Source organism: Panthera tigris, chromosome B2 (genome assembly GCF_018350195.1).
Source record: "Panthera tigris isolate Pti1 chromosome B2, P.tigris_Pti1_mat1.1, whole genome shotgun sequence".
Classification (NCBI taxonomy): Eukaryota; Metazoa; Chordata; class Mammalia; order Carnivora; family Felidae; genus Panthera; species Panthera tigris.
The window spans coordinates 90,029,655-90,056,310 of NC_056664.1; the positions used below are offsets into that span (position 1 = coordinate 90,029,655).

At 34.9% G+C, this 26,656-nt stretch overlaps 1 protein-coding gene across 1 annotated transcript in view; it reads right to left on the minus strand.

Annotated features, from left to right (window-relative positions):
- Positions 1 to 26,656, minus strand: part of ASCC3 (activating signal cointegrator 1 complex subunit 3) — a 353,465-nt gene that overhangs the window by 163,727 nt on the left and 163,082 nt on the right. The window lies entirely within an intron of this gene.

The following is a 26,656-nucleotide window of genomic DNA, read 5'->3' on the forward strand; positions in this document are numbered from 1 at the left end:
GTGCTTTGTCAAGGAGAAGTGGAAAAAAGTACTTTCAGGAACAGTCACCAGGCAGAATGTCAATGCAACTGAAGAATATAAAATAAGAGAGTGATGAACACTCTGTATCTGCTGCCTAGCAGTGCCTGCCTTCTCTCTTTCCTATCTTTTTTTCTTTGGCCTTTGGCTTCCATTTACTCCCACATTCAGCTGGACGCAGCCTTCCCAAAGAGCCATTAGTATAACAAAAGTCGTTTTTATTCTTTCATATGGACAATTGATCTTTTTGAATTTTATATGATGAAAATGTCAGGTAATTCTGACATTTTAATTATAGTCCTAAACATACAACCTAAGGACAATCAGCAGTGTGGGTGCTTTGGGTGAATTAAGACAAATTCTAACCCCAGCTTCCAACCAAACTGAGACCTCTCAATCTCTCTGGAGTTACCATGGTATGCCCCGTAGGCCTCAACAACACGGAGGTCGTAATTCTTGCTTTTCCCTCAATATTTCTCCATATTTATCTCTTAATTATATTTTCCCAGAGGCTAGAACTTTGGTCTTATTTTCATGGTACACATTTAGAAAAATATGCAACTGATTGGTTTTAGTCAGGGAAAGGATAGACTCATGCTAGCTTCCCTAAATAAAAGAGAAGGTCATTTTGATAATGAGTAAAAGTGAAAAGGGGAGGGAAGCCTGGGATTTGGCCAGAAAGGAGACAGACTGACAAAGATCTAGAGCGCACAGTGTTTAATTTACCCATAATCATCTTACATCTACAACCCTGTCAAAGAAACTGTTCCACATATGGCACATCAATTAAAATTCAGAGTAGAGTAAAATCATAGTTAATAATCACCAAAGAAATTGGAATGCTTAAATTACTAATATTCTTTTGGAATGTGTTCAAAGTCAATGAGGGTAGATCATCTGGAGAAGACCCAAAGTTCCTCAATGAAAAACTCCTGAAGCGTTTAGAGACAATAAAACAAGTATCACAAGTCACCTAGAGAGATTTAACATTAGTTAATCACAGCCATTAAGGATGTAAAGCTTCAGCTTTTATACTATGTCAGAGTTCTAACTTATGTGCTGATACTAACGTGTTTTTTAAAAAAATGTGCTAAGAATCTCTCTAAAGAGCATACTAATAAAATTTATTTCATTAAGTTTCATGAATACTTGGAAAAGTCTTCTGTTTTCCTTATTTTCAACTACAAAAAACAAACAAACAAACAAAAAAGTCTGATTTTGATAGGTTTGCTAGCTTTCTGGGGAAATGTCTTTATTTCATAGGATGTCAAGAGACTGTCATTTAAGCTCAGTGTAACATTTTTCAGCATTATTGACATAAGTTGTTTAATACTAAGTTAGATATAAAATTCTGTTAACTATAATGCCCTGTTGAAGCTTCACCAGTTCAGAATCTCTCATCTTCTACCATTCTGTCTCTTGTAAAAAGTTTTTCAACTGCGAGTTTCTTTTTAAAAAGGCAGATTTTTCCTCTTATATAAAATTAAGGTTTATCACGCACACAGCTTCACTAACCCCTAACATTAAATTTAAGAAAATATCATTTAAAATGAAATTATTTTTAATTAATTAATTAATTAATTCATTCAAATGTTTCTGAGAATTCTGAAAATTACTATCAAGCCCTGAGAAAACTGTAAAAAAGAGAGGCCAAAGTCCCTGCCCTCATAGAGATGACAATCTAGTATGATGTATTTAAGCACAAAATATTTTTATGAAGTATTTAGCAGCCATGTATCATACTGTTAAAAGAAGAAATATAAAAATGAACAAGACATGGTTCATACGTAAAAGGCATGTACAACTTAAGGAGGCAGAGAAAACAGTAACACATGGAGCATGGATAACACAGGAATGCTAAACATGGAGCTGGTGGGTCTCCTTTGTTCATCCATTGCACTGTATTTACATAGTACCTACTGAGTACCAAACAATGTACTGAGCACCGGGGATACGATACATATGTTCCAAGGCTCAGAATGGCTATACTACTGTTGATGAGAAAGAATCACTAGTAATCAGCCCTACCTGGCTACAGAAGCAGGGTACAGGATGGATGGAGTAGTATTTAAAATATTTATCCTTGGTAATTTTAGTGTGTTAGCTTGAAGAAGTATGTTCTCGTTCAAAAGTTTCTTACACTGAGTGCCAAGGACCTCTTCATCAGAATCACTGCTGGTGCTCATCAAAATAGATTTCTGGGTCCTCCCCTAAAACCAACTGAGTAAGAATATCTAGGGATGAGGTCTAAAAATTGAATTATTAACAACTTTTGAGATGACCACTGCACTACTGTGTGAAATTGGTTAATAATGACCACCAACTTAGTTTTCTTCTTCTGAGTTAAAACAAGTTTAAAAGGAAACATATATAAAACCACCACTACAGAGATGATTTTAAAAATTCCGTAATAACCTATGTTTATTTACCTATATAAATGAAATATTAGGAAATATGAAGGTATTTCATATAACCAGTAGAGCCCCAAGATCATTTCCCAGATGGGTTTTTATAATGCAACCGGATTTCTATTCTCCATAATTCAAATACCACATTATGCAAATCCTGTTGATATGAAGAACATAAGGGAAAATAAAATATGACCCTAAATCTTCATTAATTATTTCATTCTGACTTGTCAACTTATCATTTTGCAAATTATTTTCTACTGCAGCCAAGAGAAATATTAGTTACAACTTAAAGTGGCAATTTCTTTTTATTAAATGATCCATCACTCCTTGTTCAGTAAAATAAACTTTTTATTATTAAGAATTTTCTGTTTAGAGGCTCCAACAGAAGCCATTACAAGGTTTAAGGTCCTATAACATACTTGATTTTATGGTTTGTTAATTTGGTTAATTAATTTAAATAGACTCATATGAAAATTATAACAGAGAGGACAGCACTGTTTCATTTGGCAGAAATAGCTCCAAATTAATCTTAAACACTACTGGTAACCAAACAGCAGTTAAATGGGCATATGCCATTAAAATAAGATTACAACAATAGATTCAAGCCAACAACACTGGTAAATTTTAATTGCTTTATAAAACAGTTTACATTTTTACTTGACATTTGTTAGATTAATACATTTAAAAATATTATATTTGTTTTTAGTTTAAAAAGCCATTTATTTTAAATATACAAAATGAAATCAGTCCTGGACTAGGAAAGAAAGTGAATTTGAGTTCTGGCTCTGTTATTTGCTTTGCCAAAGATCTGTTCTTCACATGAGATGACGATTAAAAGTAATGAAAGAATGAAAGCTCAGATAAATCATCATTCAAAAAACTAGAATGCTTAGGTAACTCATATTGTTTTGGTGTATTCAAAGGAAAGAAGGACATGTTATTTGAAAAATTCCCAAAATTCTACTTAGAAGCATTATTAAAGAGCAATGTGATTTAGAAAAAACAAAAAAATCTCTTTGATTCTTATTTCCTCCAGTCCACAGATAGTCACTAGTGTCACGGGATTATTATAAAAATAGAAGTATATAATGTCAGTGAAAACACTGCATTTAGTAAAGCAATAGCTCTCAAACTCTAGAATACTTCGAAATCACTCAGAAGGCTTATTAAAAACACAACTGCTGCTCCTATCCTCCACCACCCTTTCAGATTAAGTAGGTCTGGGGCAAGCCAAGACTTTGCATTTCTAACATGTTCCAAGGAGATGCTAACACTCTTTCTACAGGAACTTTAGAAAACTCTGTCAGAACTAGTTAGTATCAACACGACTGAAGGGGTAATAAACAATAAAATGAATTTGGCCTAAAAGACTAAATGGTGAGATCAGTAAATGACTGTTATAAATTGACACCTATATTAACTATTTATTCCTCATTTATGCAAGTGTGTATGTATCCAACACCACACAAAATAATTTAAAAGACCACTTATCCTTTAACAACTTTTGTGAAGGTGTTGTGCAAGATGAATGGGAAGTAAAAAAATAAAAGGAATATTTAAACCTGAGATTATCTGAAAACAGGAGGAAAGAGGGCAAGGATTAACTGTGAAATGTTGAATCAAAGACTGTTTCCTAGAAATTTCCACTAAGAAGGAAGACTGGGCAGGAAATATCTGAAAAACATAGACAACATGGCAGACAGATGTTCCATGGAAAATGTCGCTGAGGAATGACATTCTTTAATATAGGGTATTTGTTCTTGCAAGGGTTAAAGAATGAGGCCTGAGGGTGAGAAGTTTTATGTCCTAGACATTTATGCTTTCATTCTAACTGGCACAGCCTATAACGTGGCTTGCTCTCAATTCTTTCCAACTTTCTTAACCTGGGTTCCTCAAGAGAATTAAGTCCTAATGACCTAAACAAATTCTGAAAGTGCATGGTCCCCACAACAGCAGCAGCAGCATCCCCTGTAACCCTATCAGAACTACAAACTAACAGTCCAATACCAGGTCTGAGTCAGTAACTCCAAAGATGGGGCCCAGCAATCTGGTTCAACAAGCCCTGCAGGTGATTTGGATGCATGTTGCATCAAAAGCTGAAAGCCCTGCATCAAGTCATCCATCCAACTGTAAGTTAAAAAACAAAAACATTCATCAGTTGATGGACATTTAGGCTCTTTCCATAATTTGGCTATTGTTGAGAGTGCTGCTATAAACATTGGGGTACAAGTGCCCCTATGCATCAGTACTCCTGTATCCCTTGGGTAAATTCCTAGCAGTGCTATTGCTGGGTCATAGGGTAGGTCTATTTTTAATTTTCTGAGGAACCTCCACACTGCTTTCCAGAGCGGCTGCACCAATTTGCATTCCCGCCAACAGGGCAAGAGGGTTCCCGTTTCTCCACATCCTCTCCAGCATCTATAAGTCTCCTGATGTGTTCATTTTGGCCACTCTGACTGGTGTGAGGTGATATCTGAGTGTGGTTTTGATTTGTATTTCCCTGATGAGGAGCGACGTTGAGCATCTTTTCATGTGCCTGTTGGCCATCCGGATGTCTTCTTTAGAGAAGTGTCTATTCATGTTTTCTGCCCATTTCTTCACTGGGTTATTTGTTTTTCGGGTGTGGAGTTTGGTGAGCTCTTTATAGATTTTGGATACTAGCCCTTTGTCTAATATGTCATTTGCAAGTATCTTTTCCCATTCCGTTGGTTGCCTTTTAGTTTTGTTGGCTGTTTCCTTTGCTGTGCAGAAACTTTTTATCTTCATAAGGTCCCAGTAATTCATTTTTGCTTTTAATTCCCTTGCTTTAGAAATTGTGGTTTATATACACAATGGAATACTACGTGGCAATGAGAAAGAATGAAATATGGCCTTTTGTAGCAACGTGGATGGAACTGGAGAGTGTGATGCTAAGTGAAATAAGCCATACAGAGAAAGACAGATACCATATGGTTTCACTCTTATGTGGATCCTGAGAAACTTAACAGAAACCCATGGGGGAGGGGAAGGAAAAAAAAAAAAAGAGGTTAGAGTGGGAGAGAGCCAAAGCATAAGAGACTGTTGAAAACTGAGAACAAACTGAGGGTTGATGGGGGGTGGGAGGGAGGGGAGGGTGGGTGATGGGTATTGAGGAGGGCACCTTTGGGATGAGCACTGGGTGTTGTATGGAAACCAATTTGACAATAAATTTCATATATTGAAAAAAAAATAAAAAAATAAAAAAATAAAAAACAAAAACAAAAACAAAAACAAAAAAAACCCTTCTCCTCCACCCATTTAGAACATTCCAATATCTTTGGGAGGATGGAGAGCACAGCCAAATCATTTTCTGTGTTTTGTAGTTCTAACGGGGAGTGCCACAACAGATGCGTTTCAGATATATTTATGTAACACAAGAGCATGTAGGCACAAAATAGTTTTGATTGGCATGGCCATGTTACCACATCTGTGTTATCAGGTAAATGCAATTTTAAAAGGTCTGGTTCTGCAGGCTGTGTACCCAAGAGACATCTGTGGAGGGATGCTACAAGTAATTACAGAGTTCTCATTTTAGGCCTGCCAGTGCTGGATAGCTGAACACACTCAGATCACCTGAAGATCTTTTCACATCAGCACACAGTTTCTTCGTGTACTTTTTACATCTGCATTGTAATGCTACTTAGAAATACCATAACTTAATTAACCAGTCCTTGTCTGATGGACATTTATGTTGATTCCAATCTTTGTTATTTAAAGCAATGTTGTCAAATAACTGTTCACAAGCCATTTCACAAATTTGTGAATATATCTTTTGATAATTTTATAGAGTGAAATTGTTGGGTCAAATATATATGACTATTCATTTAACTATTTCCTTTTTCTGAGTATTATCTATTTTATTATTGGAGATGTTTTTCTTATCAATTTGCTAGGCATTCTTTGTAGATGGAAGAAGATAATATGCTTTGTCTTTTTCTATATTGCAAATATTTTGTCCTAGTCTACACTTTATCTGTTGACTTTGTTTATGGAATCTTGGTTAGAATGGAAACAGTTATTTTTCTTAAATCTATCAGCATTTTTCTCTGTGGCTTCTGAGAAAATCATAGACAAGGACGTAAAAACAGGCATAAACATTTTTATTTATTTAGAAAGAGAGAGAGAGAGTGCATGCATGCAAGTGGGTGAGGGGCAGAGAGAGGGAGAGAGAGAATCCCAGGCAGGCTCTGCACTATCAGTGCAGAGCCCGATGTGGGGCTCGAACTTACAAACTGTGAAATCATGACCTGAACCAAAGTTGGACACTTAACAGACTAAGCCACCCAGGTGCCCCAGTCATAAACTTTTGAAAAGGTGGTGAACTTCAGTAGCACTGTGTGGCTCTGGTAATCCAATAGTAGGCACAAACATCACTGGATTTTGCTGTCACAAATACAGACACACAGATCTGAAGGATGCCCATAATACAGTGCTAAGTGGAAAAGAAAAACATGTTGAAGAACAATTTTCATAGTATTATTCTAAGTATATATGTAAAGGATGTATGTGTGCTTAAAATTAGAGCTCTAGATGGACATCCACCAACTTAAATACCTCCCAAAATGAAAATGGGAGTGGGGAGGATAAAAAGATGTTTCCTTTGTATACTCTGTATTGTTTGTCTTACCCACTGAAATAAGCCCTAATAGTTTTACAATAGAAATTATATTGAACAGGAGAAATGATCAACGATGGCAATGAGATTATAAGAGTATATATATAGGGGTGCCTGGGTGGCTCAATTGGTTATGGATCTGATTCTTGGTTTCAGCTCAGGTCATGATCCCAGGGTTGCGGGACTGAGCTCCACTGAGCTGAGCGTGGAGCCTGCTTAAGATTCTCTCTCTGCACCTCTCTCTCTCTCAAAAATAAATACACATTTTAAAAAGAAGAGTACATGTATAATATACTACTGTACTAGTATATTTGATATGATTATTTTATTGCTAAGGGATTTATGGCGTCAAAGTAAAAACTTGAAGGAAACATATTTAACATATTAAACGTACTTACAAGGTCAGTGATGGTGGTACTTCTGATCTAAGTGACAAATTTATTTATTTATTTTTTTAGAGTACTTGGAAATGCTTTAAGAAAAACAGGTATTCTTGTAGAAGAAAATAAATAGCATTTCAAGGTAAAGTATACAGAGGTCAAAGGTACAGAGAATAAATCTAAAGGGTGGTAAATACAGATTTTTGGCAGAAACAGACATATGGACACAGGAGCAGGAATATCTGGAAAAGCAAAATACAACCTCATTATAAAATATATATTAAGATATAAAATTGATTCAAGACTCAGAAAAAAATGATAACACTAAAAGTGTGTACTTAATAAATTATTTTTGTGTTAGAGAAAGTTTTTAAACTGAATAGAGAGAAGGCTATCATTGTGCAAAATGTGGATTTTTATAAAGAAATATACATCATATATGATGATAAAGAAAATATGACTCAAGGAAGTATTTAAAAGACAACTGTAGACAAAAGATAGGAAAAGCCAGAGATGATTTTATCATTGTAAACTGATACGATAATGAACAGGAAAAAAATTTAAAGGGTGGGGTTAATTTGAAACAGGGGGGTGCTCTGTTTTTTATGAAGAGTCGAGATGAGCAAAAGAGTAGAGAGGTATTCCTAAGAATGAGTATGACAGTTGGAGACAGATCTTATAAAAGGGAACTTTGATTTAAACATTTTAAAATATAGCTTTGCAGCCAATGAACTGCTTGAAAAGTTAGTACAAGTTCATAAAATTTCTTTAAGAAAAATAAAAGAAGCCTTTTACCTAATGTGGGGAGATGGATGTTACTAATATGGTTAAATTAAAATAAAAATTTCCCTGATGCTTCCATATATAAGAGATATATTATTCTCTTGAGCATCTAACGAATTCATGTGCTCCTCCTCTTAAACATTTATCACTGACTACCTTTTATTTTTAGTTATTTTTATGCTTGACATAGCAACTTTGCAAGTCTGCCATTATCCAACAATTACATGACTGGCACTGGGGACATGACAGTGGGCAGCCCAGCACCGGTCCCTTTTGCTTTTGGAGCCTTTACTTAGTTACTATGATAAAAGAATGGAATCTGAGAAGATGGGGAACACAGAAGCTGCTATTAATTACACAAACAACTATGGGAAGAAACAGAAACAACAACAAAGAAAGGAAAGGAAAAAGAAAAGCATAATTAAAAAATTAATAGAGGTCCTTCCTTAAAGTCAACAAATTACTTGACTTAAAAGTCATGATATTTCAAGTTTCTTCATTACTGGCCTTCTGGTGTCATCTCTCTAAATTCTTTTTGCTGTTCAAAACCTCCATGCATTTGAACGGCCGTATATTTCCAGGCTGTTACTCATTTTTCTCTTTACTTACTGCCAAATTTATCTGTGGAAATTCTACACACCTTTAAACCTAGTTCTAATGATTCACCTCTATTCTCTCTAGGGAAATTAATCATTCCCACAGCACTTTGTTCATACTTGTGCCTTCTGTAAATCTCAATATATATATGTTTCTTCACTGTCGTGAACTACTAGGACTAATAATAAAATAATAATAAAATACATGATTAAATGCTTATGACATGCCCAGCCCAGTACTAGGTGTGATGCATAGTTCTCTATCTTACTACTAACAACACTATTAGTGTTTTATAGATGAGAAAAGCGAAGCTCAGAATTTTAATAACTTGCTACTCATTCAAGAACAGAATAGGGAATTAGCCTCATTGGAAAGCCTACTTTCTTTCCATCAAGTTATATTCCCTCCTTGGGTGCTCCCTAAGGGCAAGTTTACATCTTACTAATTTTGAGGTCTCCTTGTCATCCCCTGTACCACTCTCCCAACTATGATTCAATCAGTAGGTACTTAATAAATGATAGCTGAAATTCCAATGTTAGAAAATACCCATTTTCACAAAAAGCATTTATTTTTTTAAATATTTATGAGAAGTTTGAATGTAAAAGTTTATAAATTATAATAAGATATGGGCTGAGTTAATACTTTCACAGATACATTTATTACAATGTGGGGTATCAAGCTAACTTCCAATATTCCAACCAGATAGTTGATTTTCCTGGATTGTTTTAAAAAATTTATTAGCAAACATTTCACTGATATTTAATAAACTAAAATTGGTACTGGTTAGTCATTTCATACTGTTGTAAAGCTACATGTGTATGTATTTTAATGCCATTGCAAAGTTCAAAATTTGTGATTTAAGAAACAACTTCTAAAATAAGCTAATTTGAGAGCATCTTAAAAATTTTTTTTGGTCTTTGAAGTCAAAGACAGTTCCTAAATCAAAGCTACCTACATTTATAATGAATCAAATTAATCATATTCATTAACGAAAAATATGTCCTACTAATGGACATGAATAAAGAAAGCATTCTTATATTTTATAATGGTAGAAAATTTGACACTACTATATCTGGATTACATCCAGAAAACTATTATTGCTAAAAGTAACAGTTCAGCCCTGAAAATAGGGCTAAAATAATAAATTTTAAAATTGTCTATTTTATTAATTATGTCTATAACAACTAGCATTTATTATCCGATATTCCTGACAAGCAACTAAACTACTAAAACATATTTTTTAGTTTAAAATGATGTGGTTAAATGTTTATCAGATGTACCATGAAAATACAAACTACCTCAAATAGGGTTAATTTACCTTGTCCTACCTATATAGAAAACTGTATAATTCACTGACTAGTCTTCATGCATCAAATTATGCAAATAAACCCAGAAAAGTAATCTGGAGTAGAGAGAAGTGGTTCCGCAGCTCCAAGCTGTGTAATTAGATCTACGCTCAGCAATTTAGAGCCACCTCTGGACTCTCACGCTGCGAATCTGCAGTTCTTCTCAAGAAACCTAAGCTTTTAAGTGATAAATGGATTCAGGTTATCATTACTGAATTATATTTAGGGCATTACCCTGAAAGTGAAATATATTCTTCATCAATTTCTTTAAAGGAATAATTTTTAATATTTATAATTTCTATGTTTGAGTTGTAGGGAGCTTTAAATGCTATATTTGGTTAAAAGAAATCCACGATACTTTACATTTTCTAAACCCTAAAAGATACCTGTTATCAAAATGTATAATAACAAAACAAAGTTGGAGAACTTAATGTACATTACACACTATGACAGCAAAAATAAATTATCATTTTTGTAGCTAAGTCCACTATAAAAAATATAATCTTACAATCAATTCGCCATACATCACGACACCGTACAATATACTTAGAAGCATAAGACAGTTCTATTTCAGCAGAGTCTAAAATATTAAGACAACAGTTTTTAAAATTTCAAAATAGTACTTTGAATGCACTTCCCTTTCCTATAAGCTTTTTCTTTAACTTAAAAATAATGCTTTCTTAGATATTAAGCATATGTATGTACTTTTTTTTAGACAAGGGATATCTATTTTTCCACTAGCATACATATCTTTTAAAGGTAATACAATTTATGTTATCCAACTGATGCTTGAATAAATTATCTATAAATTCTTTTTTTGTTTTTAAATTTTTTAACGTTTATTTATTTTTGAGACAGGGAGAGACAGAGCATGAACAGGGGAGGGTCAGAGAGAGGGAGACACAGAATATGAAGCAGGCTCCAGGCTCTGAGCTGTCAGCACAGAGCCTGACGCGGTGCTAGAACTCAAGGACCACGAGATCATGACCTGAGCCGAAGTTGGCCGCTTCACTGACTGAGCCACCCAGGCGCCCCTATAAATTCTTAATTCAAATCTTGTTCATAAGTGTACCATATACATTTATGCCTTGAATAATTTGAAATCTAAATTCATTTTTACAACTTATTCACTATATTTATAAACAAGTAACAATATTGTATATGCTATTAATGAAAGTGAATTTTATGCATTAAAATGGTCTTAAGCATGTTATAATTTTCTTCTAGTTTTTTTATACAATACAAAGCAAAACATCAAGAATATTAATATTACTTGTTCATTAAAAATCAAGAATATTAATAGTAATATTAATATTACTTAAGTTTAAGATATACTCAAACTAATGTTTTTGTTTAGGAAAACATTCTTACCAATCTAGACAAAACTCTTACCTGATGTCAAACTATACAACATATAACATATAACATATATATATGTTATACAACATATAACATGTATGTACATACAACATATATACAACATATAACATATATGTTGTAACCTATACAACATATTTTAGTCTTATTTTGAATACCAACAGTGTTTTAGACCTTTGTTTGAATCATAACTCAGCATCTGTATAGCAGATAAGCTTTGGCAAATTTACCCATGCTTCAGTTTTTACCTGTAAAATGGAGAAAATATGGTACCTGCCTTACAAGGGTCATGTAGAGACAACAAACAGTAATTAGAAAGTATCTGGAAAATGTGGTCCATTCAGTAGGACCAGCATATAAAAAGTGGTCCATTCAGTAAGAAAAAAGTCTAGTTTTACAAAGGTTTTCCTTATATTCATCCCAAATCTGATCCCCACACATCCCACTCCCTGGGACCAAGGTCAGTATTGTTCTCTAAGGCAACAGGAAATAAATGCACTTGTTTTCACACATAACAATTCTTCAAACATTTGAAAAATTCTACCATACCTCCAGTATGACTGTGCTTTCTTCAGCTAAACATCACTAGTTCTCAATGCTGTTTCCACAAATGATAGTTATTATGATTTGATATAGTTTAATTTGTATTCTTTATTATTATTTTTTTAATATAAAAAGAATGTACTAGGGGGCCTGGGTGGCTCAGTCGGTTGGGTGTCCAACTTCAGCTCAGGTCATGATCTCGCGGTTTGTGAGTTTGAGACCTGTGTCAGGCTCTGTGCTGACAGCTCGGAACCTGGAGCCTGCTTCAGATTCTGTGTCTCCCTCTCTGCCCCTCCCCGACTCACACTCTGTCTCTCTCTGTCTCAAAAATAAATAAATGTTAAAAAAATTTTTTTTTAAAAAGAATGTACTGAAGAGAATTTGTTGAAGAAATGACTGGAAATCATGGAAATGTGTATAGGCCTTGCGACTAAAGTGTTTTCACCTTGATTATATAGTTTAATATGACTTTACATTATATTTTCAAAGATGTATCAATTTGAACTGTAATTACTGAGAAACTTGAAATAATTGAAAAGGAATATGTTGGCATCTGTCTCTTGAAGATGTGAAAAAATATTTTATAATAATTGAAAGATCATATACTTTCTGAAAAGAATGTTTTAAAAAATTTTATCACTGAAAGTCACTGGGTTGCCATAGATTTTTCATACATATTACTGATGATTTCCTGAGGCCAGATTTTTCCAGGTGGAATTTAAAAGCATATTCTCTGCATTCTCTTCTCTTGGCAGGGCAATAACAGGTTAAATGAAAATGCCAATTTTGCACTGAAAGGGTGGTAAAAAGGCCAGGTTTTGGTTGTAATTGCAAAGCTTATTAGATTTCTGACTTTGGGCACATTATTAGGTTTAGTTTTGTCACCTGTAATAAAAATGTGGACTAATGAACTTTCATAAATTCAATGATAAAATAAACATAATAATGAACTATTAAATGTCTTTAAAATACCTTCCATCTGGAATAAAATTATATGGTACCTGATCAGGAGATGATAAATGGATGGTTTAATAAGTACAACCTATAATTTAAGGGGAAAAAATGAGTAATATCCATCTTAATTTTCAAGTAAATCCTTTCTACAGGATTTTTGGCAATGATTCAAATTATAATGATAGAATATTTATGTCGTGTTACGATTTAAAGATGATTATGAAGTATATTCTTTATATCATACATGATGTTAAGAAGTTTGTGACACACCTATAACTGCTATTTATGCAAAAACGATTTAAACTATAAAATTTATTTTGTTATGGTTTTTTATGTAAAAAGCATTTACACAAATTAACCAACCCGGGGGGGTGGGGGTGCTAAATTTCGGTCAGGAGAGTGAAGACAGCATGAACTGTGGAATTCTCTGTGTGGTGAGTTCACAGTTAGTGAGGATGACCCACAGCCCTGGAGAGAAAGGTACTCTGGAAAGGTGCACCCTCTACTTTCTGGCTCAATTCTAGTTTCTAGAGGTGCTGCAGCATTTTTAGCTACAGGACTATCTTATCATATATGCAAATATATGCATATATATCATATATGCAAATATATGTGATGGAGGAGGCACAATTGCCTGATGAGTAAAAGATAACTACATTTGAAAACTTACAGGCTAGTGCTTTCAGCCAGGGTATCCAATTAGTATTCAAGTTGGTATTCAAGGCCCATAAGGGAAAACCACTGGTTTGCTAGGTCTAATGTATACATGAGAAAGTAGAAGACCAAATCCCACCCCTACAAGAAAAGCTAAATTGATATTCCATACATGAAATGGAATGGAATGGAATGGAATTGATATTCTATTCAGTCTACCTGGTATCGCCACAAGAACAGAAACTACTAATCCTTATTATGCAAATTATGAAAAACTAATGTGCAGAACAGTGGTTTAAAACTTTATTTTGGCTGTGGAATTCTTTCTTCCAACAAACTCTACTGTAGTAGCTCAACATATATATAAAAAGATGAAAGCTACTGAAGTGGACCTGAGAGATCCAAATCTCATTTCTCCCTCCCAAACAGCATACCTTTCCTGCTCCCAACTTCATGAGAGCAATTCCTGTGGCACCTCAGAGCACCCTGGAGGAGTCTGAAAATAACAGCTACAGAAGGAACTCTTCTAGTTGAAAGGAACTGTTCAGCCTTGTATTTCCTTTTTTGTTAAAGGTTTGAAAACTCTAAAATCTCATCATCTCTTTCATTCTTCTGGATGATAAATGTTTGAAAAGCAATGAAAATGTTCATTTTAAAAACCACACTTTCACTGGTTTCTAAATACCATTCTCTACTAAAAAGGAACCAGGTTGCAGAAATGATTAATTCCAATGCTGGGACTGGGGAAGGTCAAAAGGGCTAAGAAGCCAGTTTGAAGGGGCTCCCAGTTGCCAAATTTGGGCTAATATGATTATCAAAGTAAGTAATACCATAATGGATTATAAACCCTTTGAGTAAAATAAGAATCCAAATGAATAGAAAAATAATAAATAGGAGAGAGGAGAAGCTTTTCCTTACATGCAGTGGAATGAAAGGAATGATGGAGTCCAAAACTCATTAATAGATGCTAAAATGAGTGGTTGAAAGTTAATTATGAAATCTGTGTATTTACACTTTATGCATAATCATTTGATTAACCTTTGTTTCCCTCGTCACATTATAAGCAACACTAATACAAAATGTCTCTTTCTGTTTTCTGTCTTCAGCACAGTCTGGAACATGCAAATATTCAATAAATACTTGGTGAATAATGGCATTAATATCTTAGTTTTAAAAATCATTCTTTTCAATACCTAGAATTAAGATTGATGACTCAGATATAGTTCACATGCTAAAATTAAGTGTAGCAGTTTCTCTACTGGGCATATTACCCATTGAGTTTTTACCTTACCAAGTCAAATAGACTATATAAAAAGAGACCCTAAATCATGAACCATTCTCAGTAATTTAAAGTTTGTAAGTCTAGAATCCTATTTCCATTTTTAAATTTCAGTCTGATTGTAAGTATGAAAAGGTTTTAAGTATCACTAATTTTTAAAAGTTCACATGGGGGCGCCTGGGTGGCTAAGTCGGTTGGGCATCCAACTTTGGCTCAGGTCATGATCTCGCGGTCCGTGAGTTGAAGCCCCGCGTCGGGCTCTGTGCTGACAGCTCAGAGCCTGGAGCCTGTTTCAGATTCTGTGTCTCCCTCTCTCTCTGACCTTCCCCCATTCATGCTCTGTCTCTCTCTGTCTCAAAAATGAATAACTGTTAAAAAAATTTTTTTTAAAGTTCACATAGATATATACACACATAAGTAAAAAAAATAAGGAACATATATTGAAGCCAACCTACTTGCAATGATTAAGTTAATGATAAAATAATTTAATGATGAAGTTCTATAAATCCAAGCACTCTGATTTTAGGCTGTGTCAAAGATGTTCTCAAATATGTCCAAAATCTGAAATCTATGGCCCAAACTCTACTGCTCCTAATTAGTCCCCGTAGTACAGATGTAGATCAACTTAATTAATTGCTAAACCTAGGTCAATCCAATAAAGGCTGCTAAGACAGAATAAAGAATCTTTCTTCAATACATTATAGTATTGCACACAGAAAAATATTTTACTGACCTCTATGACAATCCAAATTGCAATGACATTTATTATTGACAGACCCAAAATAGCCACATCTATTCTGTGGAGTAAATTAAGCAAGACTAGCTAGTCTATTACTATGCAAATAAAATTCATTAGTAAGCTAACAATTTCATTTCTACAGATGCCACTGGACTTCAAGACCTATTATTATTCACCATTATAAGATGTTCCGGACTGAATCTAATTTCAATAAAATAACGACATAAAATGTATTTTTAAACCTTCTATCAGTATTTTTCATTTCTTTTCTTAGACAATAATCACTATTTATAATTCTTAAACACCCAACTGTGCATTTAACATTCTCAAATTACACACTTGAGGAGATCCTTCCTAAAGAATATACTTTTAAAAATTTGGGCAGAAAAAAATCACACTAAGCCAATATACTCTCAAATTTACTAGCTAGACTAATTAAAACTGTACTGCTATAAAGGAAAAATCACAAAATTATAATTTGTCTTAGATTGGCTCTTAACTATCTCTATTTTTTTAGGCCACTTTCATAAACACAAATGTAAAATACCTCAATTCTCCACAAATTTGACCATCCATTAAGCCATTTAAGCTTATCTGGCCTTTGCTTCATATGATCTCAAAAATATAGCCACAAGACAAAGTAAATCAGATACCATAGTCAGAAAACTGAGATGTTCATGGACAAGAGGACAAAAAGACTACTGGAGAGAAAGAATATGCAATTTGGGTAAAGTTTGAAAACTTTTTTTCTTTTTTTAGATTCTTTTTTTTCCCCCTAAATAGACAGCAATAGTAGACAGCAGACTATCTTACTATGATGGTTTAGTAGAGTACATATCCTTTCCAGAAACCTAGGTCTTGCTAGAAAATATTCCTCCCTGAAGTTCTTGGTTTAGAAAAATGGTCACAGCCATCTAAAAGATGGAAAGAGAATGGCAGAGAATGTCTCCACTCCCCCCAGAGCCATTTTCTCCCATTTAAGGGTAATAAAGGAAAGAAGCTCCTTTCTAATCTCTCAAGAAGACAACTGCTTATATCCCAGGGTAAAGGCTTTCTCTTCCTTTTTCAAGAGGACATTTGTTTATATTCAAGAGTAAAAGATAAGGTCCTTGGGTCAGTTGGTCTACAGTCTCTCCTCCTCCCTCACTTCTGTCCTTTTCCTCCCTTCTCCTTTCTCTCCCTCTTCTTCCTTCCTTTCTCCCTCTTTCTTCCTCTGTCTCCACTCCTACATCAGAGGGGAGGATAGACAGATGTGTCAGCAACAACTATCCATAAGCTTTAAGTTTTATAATTTTGTAGCTCATCTCCTATGGTGCAACCCATATGCACTGAGGTAGCCAGCTCTCACTCATATTACCCAGTGGGAAGCTAGGAAGGGACAAACAAAGATGATGATTTTTGAATAAATATAAGGTCTATTCCAAGTGTCTCCAGTTTCTGTTTCTGAGCTTGTGTGTGTATGTGTATTTGTGTGTATAAAATACTTAATGAAGTTAGCTTAAACCCTCCTCTAGACTTAACAGCTCTCTGATCATATTCTAGGAGCAGCCACTAACTTGAATGTTTTACAGTCTGGACATGCCCACTTTATCTGCCAGAATATAGTCACAGCTGCATTTCCCATCTACTTATAAAACCAAGAAAAAAAATAAGATATGGGACGATTGTGTTTCTCCCTTAAAAAACAGAATCCTAATTTATAATATTAACCATAGAAACATAATTTCTTTCTCCCCACTCATTCTCACTTAAGTATGCTATAAGACAATAACAACAACAAAACATAAAGTCCCCAGCTACAGACAAGACAGTAAAAAGCTGCAATGGTAAATTAAGTTTGAATATTCGCCTCCCTTGTATGCACTTCGAGTAAATACATGAATAGTATCAGATTTCCCTGGGACACAAAATCTTACACTCAGCTTTAATAAAAATATTGTTTTTTCAATTTTATCAAAAGATGGCTATACAAATGTAGTCAACAAATGCTTGTAGTGGTAACTAAAATTATTAAACATATCTACCAAATGCTTGCAATTCCAAATATCAGCTGGAAACCAGTAAATAAAGAGATTCAATATATCACTTTCTAAAATGAAATAAATAGCTCTCAAATTAACTTCTGACAATTTAATGTGAAATATTCTGAATGGCTGTCTAGAGAATTTTCTATGGTGTTACTATAAAAAGAAAAATGATTACAAGCAGTCAAACACTGTTTTAGTATTTCTCAAGTCTACAGTATTAGTGTTATTTAAATAACAATATAAATAATTCAAATAATAGTATAAAATAAACATGTTTGTAAATTGGGTTTTACTTTAACAGAATAAAAATACTGAATATAAAAAATACTGAACCGAATACCATAACACAGACTAAATGCTTTTATACTATTTAAACTAAAAATTATGAACTTATTATAATTTAATACTATAATTACAAACATCACCTCAATAAATTACCAAAAAAATCTAATAAATTCACTTCCTAAATCTGGAATATTTTATTTCAAACGGCTATAGACCCATATGAAAATCTGAAATAATAAAATTTATAACAAATTGTATACATTTTAGCTAACTTCACTTCTTATGTAAAACAGATATATCAGGGGTGCCTAGGTGGCTCAGTCTGTTGAACATCTGACTTCGGCGCAGGTCATGATCTCACGGTTCGTGAGTTCCAGCCCTGCATCAGGCTCTGTGGTAACAGCTCAGAGTCTGGAGTCTGCTTCAGATTCTGTACCTCCCTCTCTCTCTGTCCCCTGCCCTCTCAAAAATAAGCATTAAAAAAATAAAAAACTAAAAAAAACCCACATAGTTATATCAGAAAATATGCATTTATATTTAGACTGGTTACATGCATAAAGCATATGTGCAAAGCTGAAGAGTTACAGCTGTTTTAATGGAAGGCATTCCAGAGGCATGAAAGGGAACTGAGAGAAAATTACACAGTAATATGATTAAAAAAAACAAAAACAAAAACAAAACAACCCAGTAAGAGGGCAAAGAAATTTTTACTGCCTTCACATTTTGCTACTTTACACATGAAGAACAACAAAGACGATACAAGGAATGAGAAAATGGATAGAAAAGTTACTAACTTCTTAATGAAGTTATACTAATCAGACACTTAAAAACAGAGACCATATACAATTATATGATGGATGAAATATATGGAACATAAACTTCACCCTGCGGTTTTGACTTGTTATATATGTTCCCAGGTGTTCAGCAAAGTATCTAATATAAAGATAATGAGTTTCAGGAAAATAAAATTACTTGTTTTGCTTCTAAGGTTTTACAATATTACAGACAGCACTTTTTCTTTTGATCTTTTGGCTAAATATTTGTAGTCTGTACAAAGACAGATCTAAACTTAGTTTATACCTTCAAAATTTCTAAACATCATTCTGAGACAAACTGTTCCACTGTGCTCTGTGAATTTGTGCTGTAAATTCAGAAGCACTAACTGCCGATGTTAAAAAGTTCACATTCCGAAACATATGTACATACTTGTATTAGTCTGTATGTATCAGGAGAAAACAATACATTCCAGGGGTAGGAAGTACTGAAGGTAAAGTGAAGTGAGGGTAAAGTAGTTAATAAGACTTTTCTTTTTGTACCTTTGCCTTAATTTACTTGTTAGAAGAATATGAACATCCTCAAAGAATTCGGAAAAAACAATATTAATAGCAATGAAGGAAAAGGGCAATACCAATATTCTTCATTGAAAAATATTCCCTTTGTGAGAGGGGCTAAGATGCTGGAGTAGTAGGAGGACCCTAGGCTTGCCTGGTCACTCAAACTCAGCTAGATAAATATCAAATCATTCTGAATATATACGAAATCCATCTGAGGACTGACAGGACAAACTGTACAACTAGAGAGAGAGAAAAGGCCACACTGTGGGAAGTAGGAGGTGCAGAGACGTAATGTGGGGGAGAAATGGATGGAAGGTGCTGCAGAGAGGAGAGAGCCCCATAGAGAGAGGTGAGAAAGAGGAACGCACAAGGAAAACACTTCCTCAAAGACATGGATGGGGAAAATGAGAGGGGTTGATTTTCATGAGTTTACAACTATGGGGCTTGATGACTGGAGTTTTAGAGTTCTGCAATAAGGCAGGTGTGGAACCCTGAGGGCACTGCAGGGCTCCTGTGGAGAAGGAGGGCAGATAGCCTGGGGGAGCAGATGGTGTGACCTGAGGATGGAGTGCAACACACTGGGAGGGACATCCTCCCTTCTTGGGGTACATCTGAGAGGTGACAATGCCTTTCCAGGGACAAAGGAGCCTGTGGGTGCCACTTCTCTCCCCTGCCTCTCAGCATAAACTAGCTTTAGTAAGCAACACGGCACCAACAGTGGTGTAAATTGCTTACACCAAGCCCCAGCCCCCTGCACCTACCAAGTGTGCCTGAGAACAGCACAGTGGGCTTCTCACCTAGAAGACCAGCACAACCCCTACCCCTGCCATGCACCACATCTACTGACCACAGATTTCTGAAAAGCTTCAGCTCTAGTGGAAATACCATGAGGTCTCTTTTAACAAGCAGACCATAGCGCACCTAGTTAAAACTCATCACACTCTGGGAAACCTTCAAACACTCCCCATCGCAGACAAGGAGAAACTCTACAGAGGACTGACCTGAGGGAAAGAGCAGCCAAAACACAGCAACAGAGTGCACACAGCATACACCAGAGACACTTCCTGAAGTGTCAGGCCCTGGACAGTATATGCCCTCTTCTTTATAAAGCCAGTACTCTCAGAGGCAGGAAACATAACAGATGTTTCTAACACAAAGAAGAAGACAGAGACCTGCATAAAATGTCAAGACAGAGGAATTCATCCCAAAACAAAGAACAAGAAAAGGGCAGAGTCAGAGAACTAGTCAAAAAGGATATAATATGCTTGATCCAGAATTTAAAGCAACAATCATAAGTATACTATCTGGGCTTGAGAAAAGTATAGATGACACCAGGAAGTCCCTTAACTCAGATAAAATACCTAAAAACTAGTCAGGACAAAATAAAAATGATATAACCTAGATGCAAAACCGACTAAATATAATGACTACCAGGACAGAAGAAGCAGAGGAATGGATAAGTGATACAGAAGATAAAATTATGGGAAAAAAAAGAGAGAAAGAAAAATCTTGGATCACAAATGCAGATTTAGGGAACTTAGAGAGTCCATAAAGCATAAAAACATACATAGCATGGAAGTCCCAGAAGAAAGGGAAAAGGGGGCAGAAGGTTTATTTGAAGAAACCATAGCTGAAAACTTCTCTAATCTGGGTAAGCAGACGTCCAAAACCAGGAAGCACAGAAAACTCTCATCAAAATCAACAAAAATAGGAAACACCAAGAAATATCATAATTAAATTCACAAAATATAGAGGTAAGAAAAAATCCTAAAGGCAGTAAAAAAGAAACCCCTAACTTACGAGGGAAGACAAGTAAGGTTAGCAGCAGATCTCTCCAAAGAAACTTGGCAGGCCAGAAGGGCATGACATAGGCAATGTGCTGAATGGAAAAAAATATGCAGACAGCAATGCTCTAGCCAGCAAGGCTGTCATTCAGAATAGAAGAAGGGATAAAGAGTTTCTCAGACAAACAAAAATTAAAGGACTTTATGACCACTAAACCAGCCCTGCAAGAAATATTAGAGGGCACTCTGAATGGAAGAGAAAGACCAAAGCTGACAAAGACTGGAAAAGAACAGAGAAAAATCTCCAAAATGACTTAACAGATAATACAATGGCACTAAACTCATATCTGTCAATAATTACTATCAATGTAAATGGACTATATGTTCCAATCAAAAGATATAGGGTATCAGAATGGATAGAAAAAAAGAAGACTAGTCTATATGCAGCCTACAAGGAACTGATTTTAGACCTAAAGACACTTGCAGATTGAAAGTGAGGGGATGGAGAACCATCTATCATGCTAATGGACATTGAAAGAAAGCTGGAGTAGCATTATTTATTTCACACAACCTAGATTTTAAACCAAAGACTGTAACAAGAGTTGAAGAAGGGCACCATATCGTAACAAATGGATCTATCCAACAAGATCTAACAACTGTAAATGTTTATACCCCCAATGTGAAAGCACACAAATATATAAAACAATTAATAACAAACATAAAGGAACTCATTGATAATATAATAACAGATATCTTCAGAACATTTTATCCTAAAGCAGCAACATACACATTCTTTTCCAGTGCATGTGGGACATTCTCCTGCATAGATGACATACTGGGTCACAAATTAGGCCTCAACAAGTACAAAAAGGCTGAGATCATATCATGCCTGGTTTTTTTTTTTTTTTTTTTTTTACATTTTTTATAACATTTATTTATTTTTGAGAGACAGAGAGAGGAAGAGCATGAGCAGGGGAGGGGGAGAGACACACACACAGAATCTGAAGCCGGCTCCAGGCTCTGAGTTATTTGTTAGCATAGAGCCTGATGCAGGCTTGAACTCATGAACTATCATGCATAATTTCTAACCACAGTGCTGTGAAACTTGAAGTCAACCACAAGAAAAAATTTGGAAAGACAAAAAATACATGGAGGTTAAAGAACATCCTACTTAAAAATGAAAGAGTTAACCAGGCAATTAAAGAAGAAATTAAAAAAAAATACATGGAAACAAATGGTAATGAAAATGCTATGATCCAAAATCTAAAAGCAGTTGTAAAAAGGAATAAATAGCAGTGCAGGACTACTTGAAGAACCATGAAAAATCTCAAATATACAACTTAACCTTACACCTAAAGGAGCTGGAAAAAGCAAGAAATGAAGCCTAAAGCCAGCAGAAGAAGGGAGATAATAAAGATTAGAGCAGAAATAAATTACATAGAAACAAACAAAAAACCCTGTACAACAGATCAATGTAACTAGGAGCTGGTTCTTGAAAGAATTAATAAAATTGATAAACCCCAAGCCACTTATGGAAAAGAAAAGAGAAAGGACCCAAATAAATAAAATCATGAGAGAGGAGAAATTACAACCAGCACCACAGTGATACAAACAATTTTAAGAGGATACTATGAAAAATTATATGTCAACATATTGAGCAATAGGGAAGAAATGGATAAATTCCTAGATACAGATGAAATACCACAACTCAAAAAGAAAGAAATAAAAAACATGAACAGTAAAGAAACTGAATCAGTAATCAAAAATCTCCCAAGAAACAAAAGCTCAGGGTCACTTGGCTTCCCAGGGGAATTCTACCAAACATTTAAAGAAGAGTTAATATTTATTTTTATCAAACTGTTCCAAAAAATAGAAATGGAAGGAAAACTTCCAAACTCATTCTATAAGGCCAGTATTACCTTGATCAAAACCAAAACCAGATGAAGACCCCACTAAAAAAAGAGAATTATAGAAGCTCTTGGGTGGCTCAGCTGGTTAAGCATCCAACTTCGGCTCAGGTTGTGATCTCATGGTTTGTGGGGTCTGTGATGATAGCTGAGAGCCTGGAGCTGGCTTCAGATTCTGTGTCTCCTCTCTCTGCCCCTCCCCACCTTGCATCTCTCTCTGTCTCTCAAAAATGAATAAATGTTAGAAAAAAATTTTTTAATTAAAAAAAAAAGAATTATAGGACATCCCTGATGAGCATGAATGAATGCAAAAATTCTCAACAAAATACTAGCAAATCAAATCTAACAGTACTTTAAAAGAATCATTCACCATGATCAAGTAGGATTTATTTCTGGGCTGTAAGCATGGTTCAATATTCATAAATCAATCAATGTGATATACCACATTAATTAAAGAAAGGACAAGAATAGATGCAAAAAAAGCATTTAATAAAGTACAGCACCCATACTTGATAAAAGCTCTCAACAAAGGAGGTATAGAGGGAACATTTCTCATCATAAAGGCCATATATGAAAGACAGGCTAATATCTTCCCAAAGAGAGGTTTTCCTTTACGGTCAGGAACAAGTCAGGGATGTCAATCTCACCACTGTCATTTAACATAGTACTAGAAGTCTTAGCTTCAGCAAACAGACAACATAAAGAAATAAAAGGCATCCAAATCAGCAATGAAAAAGTCATACTTTTACTATTCATAGATGAATGATACTCTATGTAGTAGCCCGAAAGATTCCATCAAAAAATTGCTAGAACTGATAAATGAATTCAGTAAAGTTGCAGGATACAAAATCAACATACAGAAATCTGTGGCATTTCTGAAACAGCAGAAAGAGAAATCAAGGAATCAATCTTATTTACAATTGCACCAAACCGTAAGATACCTAAGAATAAAACTAACGAAAGATGTAAAAGATCTGTACTCTGAAAACTATAGAACACTTACGAAAGATATTGAAGATAACACAAAGAAATAAAAAAACATCCCATACTGATGGATTGGAAGAACAAAAATTGTTAAAATGTTTATACTACTCAAAACCATCTACATATTGAACGCAATCCCTATCAGAATACCACCAGTGTTTGTCACAGAGTTAGAACAAACAATCCTAAAATTTGTATGGAACCAAAAAAGACCCTGAATAGCTAAAGCAATGTTGAAAAAGAAAAGCAATGCTGAAGGCATCACAATTCAAGACTTCAAGTTACATTACAAAGCTGTAGTGATCGAGACAGTACGGTACTGGCACAAAAACAGGTGCACAGATCAATGGAATGGAACAGAAAACCCAGAAATGGTCAACTAATCTTGGACAAAGCAGGAAAGAATATGCAATGGGAAAAAGATAGTCTCTTCCAACAAATGGTGTTGGCAAAATTGAACAGAACATGCAAAAGAATGAAACACGACCACTTGCTTACACTATACACAAAAAATACACTCAAAAAGGATGAAAGACTTAAATGTGAAACAGGAAACCATCAAAATCCTAGAGAAGAACACAGGCAGCAACCTCTTTGCCATTGGCCATAGCAACTTCTTACTAGATGTGGCACCTGAGGCAAGGGAAACAAAAGCAAAAATAAATTATTGGGGCTTCATCAAGATAAAAACCTTCTGTACAGTAAAGGAAACAATAAAAAAACTAAAAGGCAACCTTTGGAATAAGAAAATATATTTGCAGATGACATATCTGATAAAGGGTTAGTATCAAATCTCTAAAGAACTCATCAAACTCAACACCCAGAAAACAAATAAATAATCCAGTTAAGAAATGGGAAGAAGAGGGGTGCCTGGGTGGCTCAGTTGGTTAAGTGGCTGACTTCAGCTCAGGTCATGATCTCACGGTTTGTGGGTTCAAGCCCGCATCCAGGTCTGTGCTGACAGCTCAGAGCCTGGATCCTGCTTCGGATTCTGTGTCTCCCTTTCTCTCTCTGCCCCTTCCCCTCTTGTACTCTCTCTCTCAAAATAATAAATACAGATTAAAAAACATTTAAAAAATAAGAAATGGGCAGAAGACACAAACAGACATTTTTCCAAAGAAGACATACAGATGGTTAACAGACACAAAAAGATGCTCAAGATCACTCATCATCAGGGAAATACAAATCAAAACCACAATGAGATATCACCTCACATTGTCAGAATGGCTAACATTAACAACGCAGTAAACAACACATGCTGTTGATGATGCAGAGAAAGGGGACCCCTTTTACACTCTTGGTTGAAATGCAGACTGGTGCAGCCAGTCTGGAAAACAGTGTGGAGGTTCCTCAAAAAGTTAAAAATAGAACTACTCTACAATCCAGCAACTGCACTAGTAGGTATTACCCAAAGGATGCAAAAATACTGATAACAATAGTCTAATTATGGAAAGAGTCCAAATGTCCATAGGCTGATGAATGGATAAAGAAGATGTATATATATACAATGAAATAATGGAATATTGCTCAGCCATAAAAAAGAATGAAATCTTGCCATTTGCAACAACATGGATGGAGCTAGAGTGTATTTATGCTAAGCAAAATAAGTCAGAGAAAGACAAATACCATATAACTTCACTCGTGGAACTGAAGAAACAAAACAGATGAACTTGGGGTGGGGCATGGAGGGAAGAGAGAGGCAAACCATAAAACAGATTCGTAACTATCTAGAACAACCTGAGGGTTGTTGGAGGGGTTGTTGGGAGGAGGGGTTAAATGGGTGATGGTTATTAAAGAGGCCACTTGTGATGAGCACTGGGTGTTGTATTTAAGTGATGAATCACAAAATTCTACTACTGAAACTAATGTTACACTATATGTTAACTAACAAATTTAAATAAAAACTTTAAAAAATAAAGTTAATTGGGATGCCCGGGTGGCTCAGTTGGTTAAGTGTCCAGCTTTGGCTCAGGTCATGATCTCATGGCTTGTGGGTTCGAGCCCCATGTCAGGTTCTGTGCTGACAGCTCAGAGCCTGGAGCCTGCTTTGGATTCTGTGTCTCCCTCTCTCTCTCTGCCCCTCCCCTGCTTGTTCTCTGTCTCTCTCTGTCTCAAAAATAAATAAATGTTTAAAAAAAATTTTTTTAATAAATTTCTGACTTCCAAAAAAATTCCCTTGGCAAATGAAGAGAACATTACAAGGTTAATAAAGGAACTGTTACATATAAAATTTTAAGAATGTAATTGAGTACTCTTATGGTCAGCTATATTTCAGAAAAATGGAATTTTTTCTGTTCTCTTCAAAATGTAAAATTTTAAAAGCATGCAAAAGTTACTTCTCTAGGGCTTAATGAATAGAAATAAAAAAAAAGAATTTATTAACATCAAATAACTGGTGGCACAAATGATGTCTGTATCATGAAAAATAGCTAGTAAGGCAGATGGATATCTCAAATTAGGAGAAAATGAGATAATTTAATACTGCTAAAAGACTATAACTAGATGAAATAATATTAAGAATAAATTTATGTAATGAAACATTTTAAAGGAGAATACCAACATTCTTCCACTGATCTTTACAGCTAATGGGGGAAATTTTTCCCCTAAGAAGGTAATCAAAG